This window comes from Pleurodeles waltl, chromosome 5, assembly GCF_031143425.1.
Source record: "Pleurodeles waltl isolate 20211129_DDA chromosome 5, aPleWal1.hap1.20221129, whole genome shotgun sequence".
In the NCBI taxonomy this organism is placed as follows: Eukaryota; Metazoa; Chordata; class Amphibia; order Caudata; family Salamandridae; genus Pleurodeles; species Pleurodeles waltl.
Genome location: NC_090444.1, coordinates 715,080,953 through 715,093,824, shown reverse-complemented (window position 1 = coordinate 715,093,824; position 12,872 = coordinate 715,080,953).

Here is a 12,872-nt window from a genome sequence, read left to right as displayed (position 1 = left end):
TCTCTCTGGCCTTCTTTCTGTATTTTTTGTCGTAGGGGTTTGTGGGTGATGTGGGTGTGTGTTTTATATTGTAATGGGTGTGTGGGAGTGGTGTGTGTACGTGTCTCAGGTGTGTGTATTTTGAATCGTCTAATGTGGCTGTGTTTTGTATATGTGTGTGTATTTTGAGCGCGGCGGTGTGTACCGCCAATGGAATACCGTGGTTGAAAGACCAACCGTGTGGATTCGTGTGTCGTGATAGTGTGGGCGTATTTCTGTTGGCGTGACGGTGTTGGTTTTGTTTTCGCCAGTTTATCACTGACCTTTGGTGTGGCGGACTTGTGTGGGTGTCTGAATTTTGGCAGATTCCGAGATGTGGGTCATAATAGCCGTGGCGGACTTCCGCGGCCGCGGCGATGTGTTGGCGGTCTTCTGCACAGCGGTAAGCGGCTTTTATCGCCAATGTTGTAATGAGGGCCATAGTCTTAAAACTATATTTTGTTATTTTCTTAACTTAATCATATGTGCTGAAAATGTATATTCTTGTTTGTTTTCGCACCTCGCCCCTGGTTTTGATACTTCTTTTGTGATCTGTCTACAAGAAGACCAGCCGCAAATCTATCTAGGAAAGTCGACCAGATGGTTTTTAGGTCCCTGGTTATGTCCATATAGCATTGGTCAATTATCACCATTGATCGTTCACCTATGGATTCCTTTCACTTTTCAGTCCATCTGTGTTTTTTATAGTTTGTTGTAGTAATATCCCTTGGTGTAGTTAGTGCAAGGTTAAAATTGGGAAGGCCACCTCCTATCTCCAGGCATTGTTGGCCAGGGTCACTCATATCTGATTTTACAATATAAAACTTTGTAATTAACGTAAGCAGAAATAAGGAAGCTGCAGTATAGTCAATTGTCGCTTGGGTTTCGGTGACGTAGCAGGTAGTTGTCAGCAGAGTATCTTGTGGATATCTTCTAGTTAGAAGTCTAAGCCCAAGAGCCTCAAGATCTTTTACTAAGGAGAGTGCTAGTGTGCCAGTTTTTCTTCTCTCTATTGCCCCCAGGGACTGCTATGGTACTACCCATAATTGGTCTTGCAGGATGGTTTGTGCATCCCTTTCAATGGGGTTTAATAATTTCAGGTTAATGTCCCTGGCTATTAGGAGCTCCAGGGTACCTAAATCCTGATGGGCAGTTAAAATTGTGTCTATCAATTTGGAAGATATCTGTTATTTGGATCAGGCATCTGGATGGATATAGACATTAATTAGCAGGAGTGGGCTGGAATGTTCCTTATTCCACCCGTCTAGCTTCACTAGCAAGAAATCTTTGTTTTCCTCTTACAATCAAGTACATAATATGTTTAATCCTGCTGAGATAAAAATTTCTAATCTCCCCTTTGGATGCCCATACCCTTTATCCTTTATTGCTGGGGAACAAAGGGCCAGATGTAGCAAAGGGTTTTTCCCATTCTGTGTCAATGGAAAAATGTGTTCGCACATATGGCCCAAAATCCCATAAATCCATCGATTGCGAAGGGGTTGGTGGCCTAGGTCTCCTGGAGAAGAATAATTTGACATTTCTTTAATACACTTGATAGATCTTTTTGATTGGTGTTTGATCTAACCCCATTTATGTTCCAGGAGCAAACTTGGAGAGGGTTTTCATGCAAAGTTGCCAACCTATTGTGCGTCCTACTACTCGTAAGTCACTGACGTTTTTCTAGATGGATTATTTCCGATATCAAGCCTAAATCTAACTGTGACAAGGAGTGTGTATTAGATACAATGCGCCCTGAGGGGTAGTCTTCCATTCTTCCAGTGGCAGATCTCAGAAACAAGAAAGGTTTATCCAACTCTTTTGGTTTAAATTGATTAGCCATATTAATTTGTTCTTCTAATGGGTCAGGATAGCCTATTTGTTTGGGTATGATGAATTTAATTCCATATTTTAAAAAGGAGAATTTTTCTTTAACAACTCTTTCTACCAAATGTGATGTTCTCCATGTTGCCAGGGTTGGCTTGTTTAGGCCTCCTTCATTTGTTTTTTCCCTTGGTAAAAACTCTATGGAGACAATATCAGTCGATATTATATCTTTAAATGCAGGAATGGCTTGTAATAGCTTCAATATATTTCCTCTATTTAAGATATCATATTGACCCCTAGAATGGTATTGCGGTTCAGTATTAGCTGTAAACACTCATTAGGCAGAATGGAGTTAGAGCTCCCTATAGTGTCCACCTGCTCATCTAGTTGGACTGCCCTTGGATGTTCTGTTACCTGTATCCCTACCGGGGGCTGTCTATCAGACCATTCTAATTTCGTAGCCTTTCGCTTTTACTCTTCCTCCAGGGGTGGACTAGGCATACTTCCTTTTTTTGCCTGATATTGGGCCAGTTGAGCTCCGGTTTGTACCCCTTGGTACTCTGCATATTCCGAATTTGAGACGTGATTGTAATACCCTCTATTTCAAACGACCTCCTGTTTATTATGGGACTAGGACTCGTTACAGCTTGCATATCCCGTTGATGTAATTTAATATTCTGAGGTTCCTGCTTTGATTGGCCTATATCATTTGATATTGGCATAATTTGTTGGTCATTGCTTTTTATATCCCCCTCATAGAAGTATTGATCGTTTTTGGTTTGCCCCTTTTGATTTCGGATGCAATGGCCCCTCCCTCCAGTGTTGAATAGTGGAAAAAGTTTATTTGCCATTGAAATACCCTTTATGTTTGTCACAGGGTCATTGGACATTGGCATTTCATCTCCTAAGTCCAGGTTTGAAGAGGGGCTAAACTTTTTAGCCGGGGGGCCCATTGAGGCAGTCCCTTTTTTATTTGTTGCTTTTCGTTGCTTTTTCTTTTGTCTTTTAGTAGGTGGTTTTATTGGATGAAATGGAAGACCCGCTGGTTTGTGGGAGACAAAAGAGCCTAAATTTTCCTTACAAGGTCATTTCTGGGCACTTCTCAGTTCTTCAAGGGATTCTGTCTCGTTGTCAGTCGATTTCATCGGACACCAATTTTCTATTTCCTGGATTTTTATTTTCGCCCTCCTCCCCCGATACGGGGGGATTCTTTAGCTATAATTTCATCCTCTCTTTTCATATTTAGATTTTCTTTAAGGTTTGCTATCAATGAGTTTAGAGCTTCTGGGAGAGTGGCCAACTTATTGATTATGGGCTCGTAAGTGCAATCTGTTATTATCATTTCAACAAGATTCTGAGCTCGCTTAATCAAGTTGTTTAAGTTTTCCAGCTTCCGGTCAATCCCTGCTACTGATTTAGCCATAGCATTCAATATATCCACCTGGACATTCATTTTAGAGGACTGATAGGACAGAGCATCCAGCTTTAGCTGTGAGGTTTTAAAAAAGATGTCCCACACCGCATTTTGATCCAGTCGGTTATGGGTATTCTGTGCATGCAGTGTATTCTCATTATTTTCCTCCTCGACTTCGGATTCACTTATTTTTTATTTTAATAAAATTGATGCATTTAGGGATCTACATTAGAGAACAGAAGTATCCATTTAAGTTTCTGAGGTTGCAATTTTTTCTTCTTGCAGGGGCATCCCCATATCTTTCTTAAAAGGCTTGTTATAGATGAGAGTGGAGGGGCTCAAATCCCTGTTTTGGCAAGAAAGGTTTAATTTTAACGAGTCTGGATTATTAAGATTTTCCAAAATATGAGTAGTTTCAAAAGAATGATTCCTTTTCCTCGCTTTACCATGCTCTTGCGGCCTCACGGCAAGTTCACTTAAAGGAAGAGTCAAATGCTCCTTTGATAATTACATTTACCTCAAGTGTAGGTTGAAAGCCTATATAAGGAAAGTCGCTTTGGCCTCCCAATGATGGAAAGTTAGAGGTAACAGGGGATGGCGAATATGACGGAAGGGTCAGTAATTCAAGGTCATTGATTGAGTCCCAAACATTTTCTTTAGGGTTGACTTTTTTCGAGGAGTACATTTTGCAGTCCACCCTTCCTCCTTAACCCTACTTTTATCATCTTGCTTATATAGCATGCTGCATTCACTTTTTATGGGGGAGATTGGGTGGGGTAAGGTCGCCGAGCCCTTAGGTAAAGAAAAAATCACATCCAAAGGGTCCTTTAAAAAATGAGTTTTGTTAGGGAAGTTTACCGATTTTTGAAGTCTGCTGAAGAAAGGGGATATAGGGGAGATCAGGGATTGATGCCTTGTCTTCATTTTCCCTTCCCCTTTTGGTGTTGAAGGTGAAGATAAGGGTTTATTCTGCTTCTTGTTTCTTCTGGATTGTGGTTGAAGTGCCCTTTCTTTCCCTGACCTCATTTTCGCCATCTGTAAAGGTTTTCCTTTAGTTATTCCTCCTTGCTTTGTCTGATAAAACGCGCCGCCACACCTCTGATGAGGGGCACGAGCACGCTTGATCCTCTTTGAAAGTTGCCCAAGTTTACTGCTGGCTCCTGATTTAGGTCCAAGTGATCTTTTTTACTTTTTTCTTTTCCTGTCAGATAGACACGCCGCCACACCTCTGGTTTTTAGGTGCACAAGCCCGTGTGGTCCTCCTTCGGTACTATCCCAGCCAAGCTACTGGTGCCTTTTAGGTTGCTAAGGGGCCGGTCTTTCTGTGACAGCCCAGGGAATCCCAGGGAATCCAAGGGAATCCCACTAGGCTGACTGATTACTTCTCCGGCACTTCCAGAGAACCCTAGGATTTGTAGGTGCACCTCCACACCTCAGCTGTTTAGCGATCGGTTAACCTCCACAAGCCGCACCCAGACCTGGCTGAGCCACTTCTGTGGGGGCCTGGACTCACCTAACCTCGCCTACGCTGCGCTGCGCTGCCATGCTTGCAAAATGGCACTAAACAATAAGCAGTCTAATTTATTAAAAAAATAGTGTGGTAATTTAGCAAGCAACAAGCGATTGCAGGTTTTGGCTTGGCAAGGGATACAACTGGAAGCAAAGCAGTGCAGTTTTTCTGCAGGAGAGGGCTGCCATCAAATTAATTGCTTGAGAGTCAGTAACAGATCCTAGGGGCAGCCCAGATATTGCCTAGGTAGTTTGCCAAATAATATAGCCCAGATATAGCTAATAGTCTAAATAGCTTAGTACGTCACCACAGCGCTTGACCCTAAGCAGTTGAGAAGGAGTCTTGGAAAGATTTTTGAAAAAACACCCAGACCATGCAACCTCTTTATAGTTACTCATGGTGCACAGCCTGTCCACCTTCTCTGGCACTTTTCCACCACTTCAAAAAGCCTCCACACACCTCCATTTGGCTCCTCCGCCGCCTTCGTTAGAATTCCCTGGCAGCCAGTGTGAAGTGGCGTCTTCCGGCTCCTTCCTGGAGCTGGTCCTGGAAGCCCTGGGAGCCTCAACTTTGTCCCCCACCTCCTATCACCGCTGATATGGGACGAGACGCAGAGTACAGAGTGCAGAGGGGAGGCGCAGACCGGGCTGGAGCCGAGCTGCTCACCCGCCACCTCCCCAACTGCAAACGGCAAGTACTCCGACCGCAAATGCAAACGCTGGAGTCAACAGAGCGAGGCACAAGCTGCTCGCCCTCCGCCTCCACCTCTGACCGCAGACACCGCGAGCACTAAGAGTGCCGAATCACCGACACAGAGAAAGGACCATCCGCCTGCTCACTAGTCACAGGATCAGGAGTAGAAGAAAATTATGTCACAGGTCTGTTGACATTTCCATGCATTGAGTCAAAACTGAGCGAGCACAACCCTCCCTCTCACAGCAGTACAAAGTAAAGCATTTATTGTAATCAGGTATTTCCAGAGCAGCGGATGGCAGAGATTTTCTCCCAGCTCTGTGAAGGCAGTTGTCATCCAGTTGTCATCCAATGGTACCAGATTAGACACATCCTTGTATGTCAGCCTCTGTAAGGGGTTGGCCGAAAGGGAAAAGTTTGGAATCCACTAGTGACAGTAGTCAACAATTCCCAGAAATACCCCAACTTCTTTGTGTGTCTTTTGAGGACTTATTTCAGAATTGTTGAGATTCTTCCTTTCTTGCAACATCTTCTTTGCATCTTTCTCAATGTGGTGACACAAGCACAATACTTTTTCTTACAGTACTACAACGTAGTTGTGGAAACATGATGTCCATTCTCAGCTAAGTGGTTCAACAGGCCAATGGTATCTCTCCTATAGACTTCTTGAGTGTTTGATGCTGATCGTAGGTCATCAATGCACTGCACTAAGACTGAATGGTAGGGCATTCATTAATGGACTCTCAGCGTACCCTTGTGGGACTGGACACTATGCCAAAACACCAACGCCAAACCAAGACTCGAAGAGAAAATGGCTCTCCTCATTCAAAGGTATAGAAAAGAGTGCTTGGCATATTCAATTATGGTGAACCTCTCTGATTCACATGGAATATGGAATAAAATCACTGCTGGATTTGGTACCCTGGGACAACATGGGATGACTATTTCATTCAGCTTTCGAAGGTCCTGGACTATGCACTATTTTCTGCTGGGCTTCCACAGTCCCATAATGGGAGAGTTACATGGACTTACTATTATTTCTCCTAGAATTCCCTGTTCTATCAGTGAATCTATCATAGGGGTGATTCCTGTGATTGTTTCAGGTGTCATGTTATATGGGGGAGTTCTCATATACACAGCTTTCGGTTTTACTGTAATCATGAATGGTACAACTCCTTTAATAAGTCCTCTTTCCTTTCCTGAAAAATCCCAAACTTCTGGGGACATATTGGTAGTCATTATGACCTTGGCGGTCAGGTGACCACCACACCGGCAATGGCGGTAGTACCGTCCCCAGGCCGGCAGTAATGACCGCCAAATAATGACTATGGCTGTGATCCCTCCCATGGACAGCCGCACCAACCGCCAGCACGGTATGACCACTGAATACAGCAGTAGCCACCTACAGGCAAGCGGAAGACAAGGATCCACCCACCATATTATGACATAGCACACCGCCAGGATTTCTGGGTCGGTAGCAACGCCACCAAAAGCCTGGCAGAAACACATCATATAAAAGGAGACACTCTCCTCCAGGGACACAGAGTAGTCCGCAGCCACCATAGAACCTGAACTGCAAGTCTTCCTGATGCTGTACCACACCACGGCCATCCTGGAACACCAACGCTGATGAAGACGACGACGGTGAGTACAGCCACCTAGCACATAAGGGAGGGAGGGAGGGGAGAGTGAAAGCACATGCACAACACACACCACACACCCAGAACCAGCTGCAGAGTAAATCGACAGTAACAGTACCCAAGAGCAAAGAAGGCGAGGCCACATACCTCTGTTCTAACCACTGTAATCATGTTGGATGAGAATCCCAAATCTAAAAACATACACAACTGCACATTTACATCCAGGCACAAAAGCCAGTTCAAAGTCTCTAATGCCCACAGGGCAAAGTCCAAGCCCCAACTTGACTCCTAACAACATCGGGACTCCACTGTTCAGGGGCATCATGTTGGAAATAGGCAGGCATCTCAGGGGGCGGGGTGTGGGGTTGGTGATGGAGGGGGCTCCTTGCCCACTGGTGATGAAGGGGGCTCCCTACCCACTGGTTCTGGAGCGGGCTCAATGCACACTCGTTCTGGCGGGGGGTCCTTGCCCACTGGTTCTGGAGGGGGCTCCTTGCCCTCAGGTTCTGAAGGGTGGTCCTTGGCCTCTGGTTCAGAATGGAGTTCCTTGACCATAGTTTTGTGAGGGGCCTCCTTGGCCTTAGTTTTGTCAGGGTTCTCCTTGGCCTTTATCTAGGGAGGGGTCTTCTTGGCCTTTGTCTTGGGAGGGGTCTCCTTGGCCTTCGTTTTGGGAGGGGTCTCTTTGGCCTTTGTTTTGGGAGGGGTCCTCTTGGCCTTTGTTTTGGGAGGGGTCTCCTTGGCCCTATGTTTTGGAGGTGGCTTCATGGTCTTGGATGTCTCTTTGGGAGGGGATGGCACTTTAGCCCTCCATTTTAGGTCCAGAGGAGTGTCCTTGGGGGGGCGGCGTCACACTCATGTGCCCCTTAGTTGCAGCTGGAGACTTTGGGGGGTGGAACAGTGTCAGACTGAGTGCTGGAGGTACTGGGCTGGGGGGTGGGACCTTCCTCTTACAAGCAGGACAGGGGGAGGGGGAGGGGGAGGGAAGAGGTCAAGGGGGAAAGGAAAAGCTTCTTAGGGCCAATGGGGTGGAATGTGGTAGGACGGATTAGAGTGGAGGTAGAGGGAGTGGTTGGAGGAGGAGGAAGTGTGCTGGACTTGGGTGCAGGTGCATGGACAGTGTCTGTGTGTGAGGTGGCTGGCTGTTGGGGGTCTGAGTGCTAACGTTTGTGTGTCTTTGGAGGGGGGCAGACAGGGTGGGGGAGGTCAAACAGGACGTGTGGATGGATGTTGTGGTGGTATCTGCAAGTGAGGTGGGTGTCTGCAAGTGAGGTGGTGATGGTAGTGGTGGTGACTGCACATGTGGTGTGTGGGGTGCATGTCTGCGGGTATGCTCTTGTGGGCAAGGCTGTGCAGGTGGCAAGTTCAGGGACTGTTGATGCAGTGCATGCAGGAGTGAGTACTGATGTGACTGTGAGGGAGGAGTAGGGAGGGAGGCAGTGAATGATGTTGTGTGTGCATCTGTGTGTTGGCTGTGTGAGTGCTTCTAGACTGAATTGTGCCGGCTGCGTTTGCCTGTGTGAGTCTTGTGTGATGTTTTGTGTGCATGCTTGTCTGAATGTGTGTGTGGGATGGGTTGGGATAAGGAGACTGGGAAGTGCCAGTTGGAGGGAGGACGGAAGAACGAGGGACACTGTCTGCCGTCAGTGAAGAGGCCAGAGCCTGAAACGATCTCTGTAGGGCCACAAAGTCACCGTGAATGCCCTCCTGGAAGGCATTGCATTGCTGCATCTGGGATATCAGTCCCTGGATGGCATTCACTATGGTTGACTGCCCTACAGAGATGGATCTCAGGAGGTCAATAGCCTCCTCACTGAGGGAAGCAGGGCTGACTGGGGCTGGGCCTAAGGTGCCTAGGTGAGCGGGCACGGGCAACTCCGTGGGGGGCTACTTTGAGGGCGGTGCTGGTACAGGGGTTGCTGTTGAACCTGTAGCTGGAGTGGTCCCAGAGGTGTCCACCACCACCAGGGAACTCCCATTGGAGGAGGAACCAGAGTCAGTGGTATCAGCTCCTGTGGTGCTCCCCTCGCCCTCCGTCCCAATGGTCACCTCGGCATTGGTGGACTCTGCCTCCTGCGTCCCGTGGGTTGCAGCTCCCTCACTTGCCGGTGCCCCTGCTCCTTCACCAGATTAAGCTAATGGGCAGGATGACAAAAGGAGGGGGGGAGAAAGCAAGGGTGCACAAGGTCAATCACAGCAAGAACAGCACAGATGGTATACACATCACTGTCACACACTGAGACTGAGACTGAGAATGGGCAGTTTGGACCACACTGGCATACCATTGGCTAAGTACCAGAGCAGGTAGGAGCCAAACACTGCCATCAACACACCAACTGAGACCACCTAAGCCCTGTCTGCCATGGAAAACCAGCTACCGAGCTATCAAAAACATGCATTTCACCCTATTATCCTAAGCTGGACCATGCAGCAATGTCTAAACTGGCATATTGGGGCATCCACTGACTACTACCCTGCACCCAATTCCCATGCCAGGCAACAGAGATGGTTGTCAAAAACACACTGTACTCACCCCCACATGGTTGCTGTGATGTCCTCAAGTGCCCATCCAGCTCTGGGTAGGCCACCACCAGTATGCAGGCCATCAGGGGGGTCAGGTTCTGACGGGCACCCCTCCCTCGTTAGAAGGCCGTCCCTGGCTGGGCCTTCGCAGTCTTCTGGCTCCAGCATCTCAGGTCCTCCCACTGTTTCCTGCAGTGGGTGCTCCACCTGCTATAGAACCCCAGGGTCTGCACATCCTTGGCGATGGCACGCCATAACCCCTTCTTCTGATGGGCGCTGACCTGCAGAGGAAATACAAACAGTGGGACACCATGAACCAGACAATCCAGCCTGTCACACATATGGCCTACAAACTGCATTGCCACTCATCAGGCCCACCCATGACCCATAACCCTGCATTAACACTGTCACAAGCCAATCCCCCCAAATGTCACACTGCCAGCACACATACACATCTCCATTCAGCCAATTTGCATGCAACGTACCCATGGTGTACTCACCTGTTGGTTTGGAGGCCCATACAACTGCTCATACAGGGGTGGGACCCCATCCATGAGCCTCTTTAACTCCTCCGACATGAAACCTTGGGCCCTTTCCCCTGTTGTATGTGCCATGGCAGGTTCCAGACATAGGTCACAGCAGCACACGCAGTGGAGATGTCGTCCTGTGGAAAGTCAGGACTCAAGTGAAGTGGTAGAAATAAAATGGCGGTCACGTCCGTAGCGATAAACACCGTCACCGCCGGTGTTGATCATTATTGGTACCCATACCATAGAGGGTCATATTAGACAATGAGGAATTGCAAGGCAGTGCAGACCGCCTCCTGCCATGACGTGAACGCTGGCAGAGTGAAGTCACTTCCACCTGTCCCTGCAAACAGGACAGGCGGTTGCCATTTTCTAATGCCAGTACACATGTACAGATTAATAAGTGCGTCATTGTAGTCTAATGTACACAGCTAGACAATTCTAGTGTCCAACATGCAAGCATGATCTGTGTACAATGCTGTAGTGGTGCCTGTTGTCTCTCCCTTCTTAATTTTGGGTCCCTTTGGTACCAAATACTGCAGAGGAATAGGAGAAGGAAGAGGCAAGCACCCGTGTACAGATCCCTTATAGACTGGATTACACTGGAAGACAGGCACATCATACTCACTATCATCTGGACAGGGCCACTATCACAGAGCTATGTGCACAATTGGAGCCTGCTCTGCTACCTGTTCTCCGTTGCACAACAGCAATATTCCCTCTTGTGCAGATACTCTCAGTGCTCCATTTCCTGGCAACTGGTCTTTCCAGGTGACCGTGGGCCTGGCTGCAGGAATGTCACAGCCAATGTTCTCTATTGTGATTGAAAGGGTTTTGGCAGCCTTGCTCAAAACACATGTGCAGCTGCATCGCATTGCCCCAGGTAGATGATTTACCCTCTGTGAAGGCTGGATTTTATGCAATGGGACACATACCACATGTTATTAGGGCCATTGACAGGACAACAGGACGCATATTGCCTTAGTCCCCCCAGGGCCAATGAACAAGTATACAGTAATAAGAAGAGTTTCCACTCACTCAGTGTCCAGATGGTGTGCCTTGCTGAACAGTACATCTCCCACATCACTTCCAAGTATCCTAGGTCAGTGCATGATGCCTTTGTCCTGAGGAATAGCAGTGTCCCGCAGCTGATGGCACAACTACAGAGGCAACAAGTGTGGCTTATAGGTCAGCCTGAGTCTCCACCCAATGTATGTCAGTGTATGCCTTCAGGAGCCATACCCCATGCCATCGGACTCTTGACTCCTTTTAGGAATCTGAGAATAGGTACAATGATGCTCATGGGGGCTAGGTTCAGGCGCCTCCATCTGACAAGGGGATCCCTATGCTACTTCCCTGAGAAGGTTTGCAAGATTGTTGTTGTGTGCTGCATGTTGCACACTTTGGCCCTCAGATGCCATGTGCCCTATCTGCAGGAGGAGGGGGTGACGATACACCTGTGGCAGCAGTGGACAGTGAGGACAGTGAGGAGGAGGAGAAGAGGAGGAGGAGTAGGAGGAGAAGGATGTGAACAACAGGACACGTGTAATACAGCAGTACTTTCAATGACACTCAGGTAAGACTGTTGAATTAAACATTTCTCCATTTAAGTGTTGTGCTGTGTGGATGTAGCATAATGCCAGTCACTACCTTTGCATTCCAACTGACTGTCACCTATGCCTTCCCTTATTGCAGATGTTGGTGTGGTTACAACAGTGCAATGCTGTGATGTGTACAGACTCCTGAGACACATATGCAGGATGGATCATCATATTACAGGACATTTGCACAGGCTCATTCAGTTCAATACAGTTCAATGCATTGTACATTTCCTTCAGATAAAGCACTATTACTCAAGTTGTGTCCAAGGGTGGTTATTAATAAATTAGGTATACAATGTTAAGTGTAAGAGTAGTGTGATGGTTAGGAAAAGTCCATTGTAATGGGCCAGTCTGTTTGTAGCACAGGTCCAGTGTCCAATGGGCCATAGGAAGGGGAGCAATGGCAGTTCAAAGTGGACATGGTGACACAGTGGAACACAAGGGGGACATTCTGGAGGGGCTCATTTCCTGGCAGTGATCTTGGTCTTGGCAACTGTCTCTGGTGTCTGTCTGGGTCGCAGGAAACGTTTGCAGGGTGGTTCACCTTCTGCAAGGGAAGGGGTGGTTGTGACCTGTGGGTCCTGTTGCAGGGCCTCCTGTCCACTTGCTGCAGCAGATGTGGAGGGCTGGTCAGTACACTGGCAAGTGGTAGGGGCCTGTTGGTATGCTGTGTACTCCTGCATAATGTTGTCCATGTCATCCAGCACCCCTGCAATGGAGGCCATGTTGGTATTCAAGGCCTGCAATTGTTGCATGACCTACTGGTGGTATTCCCCCTGCAGCCACTGGTTCTCCTGCATGATGTTGAGCACCTGACCCATCCTGTCCTGGGATTGTTGGTATGCCCTCATAACATTTGTGAGTGCCTACTGGGTAGTGGGTTCCCTGGGCTTGTTCCCCCCGGCACACAGCTGTCTTCCGACTGTCCCTGGCCCACTGTGCCTGTGTCCCCTGAATGGTGTGCCCACTCCCACTGACCCCAGGACCCTCATTGTCTTGCCTGTGTGGACTCAGGTCCTCATACAGGTGGGCATACTACTGAGTGATTTGTCATGGGGACAGAGGTCTGGGGGCGTTGGCTGGCTGCTGTGGTGTTGGATTCAGAGGGGGGCGCTCTGTGGTGGA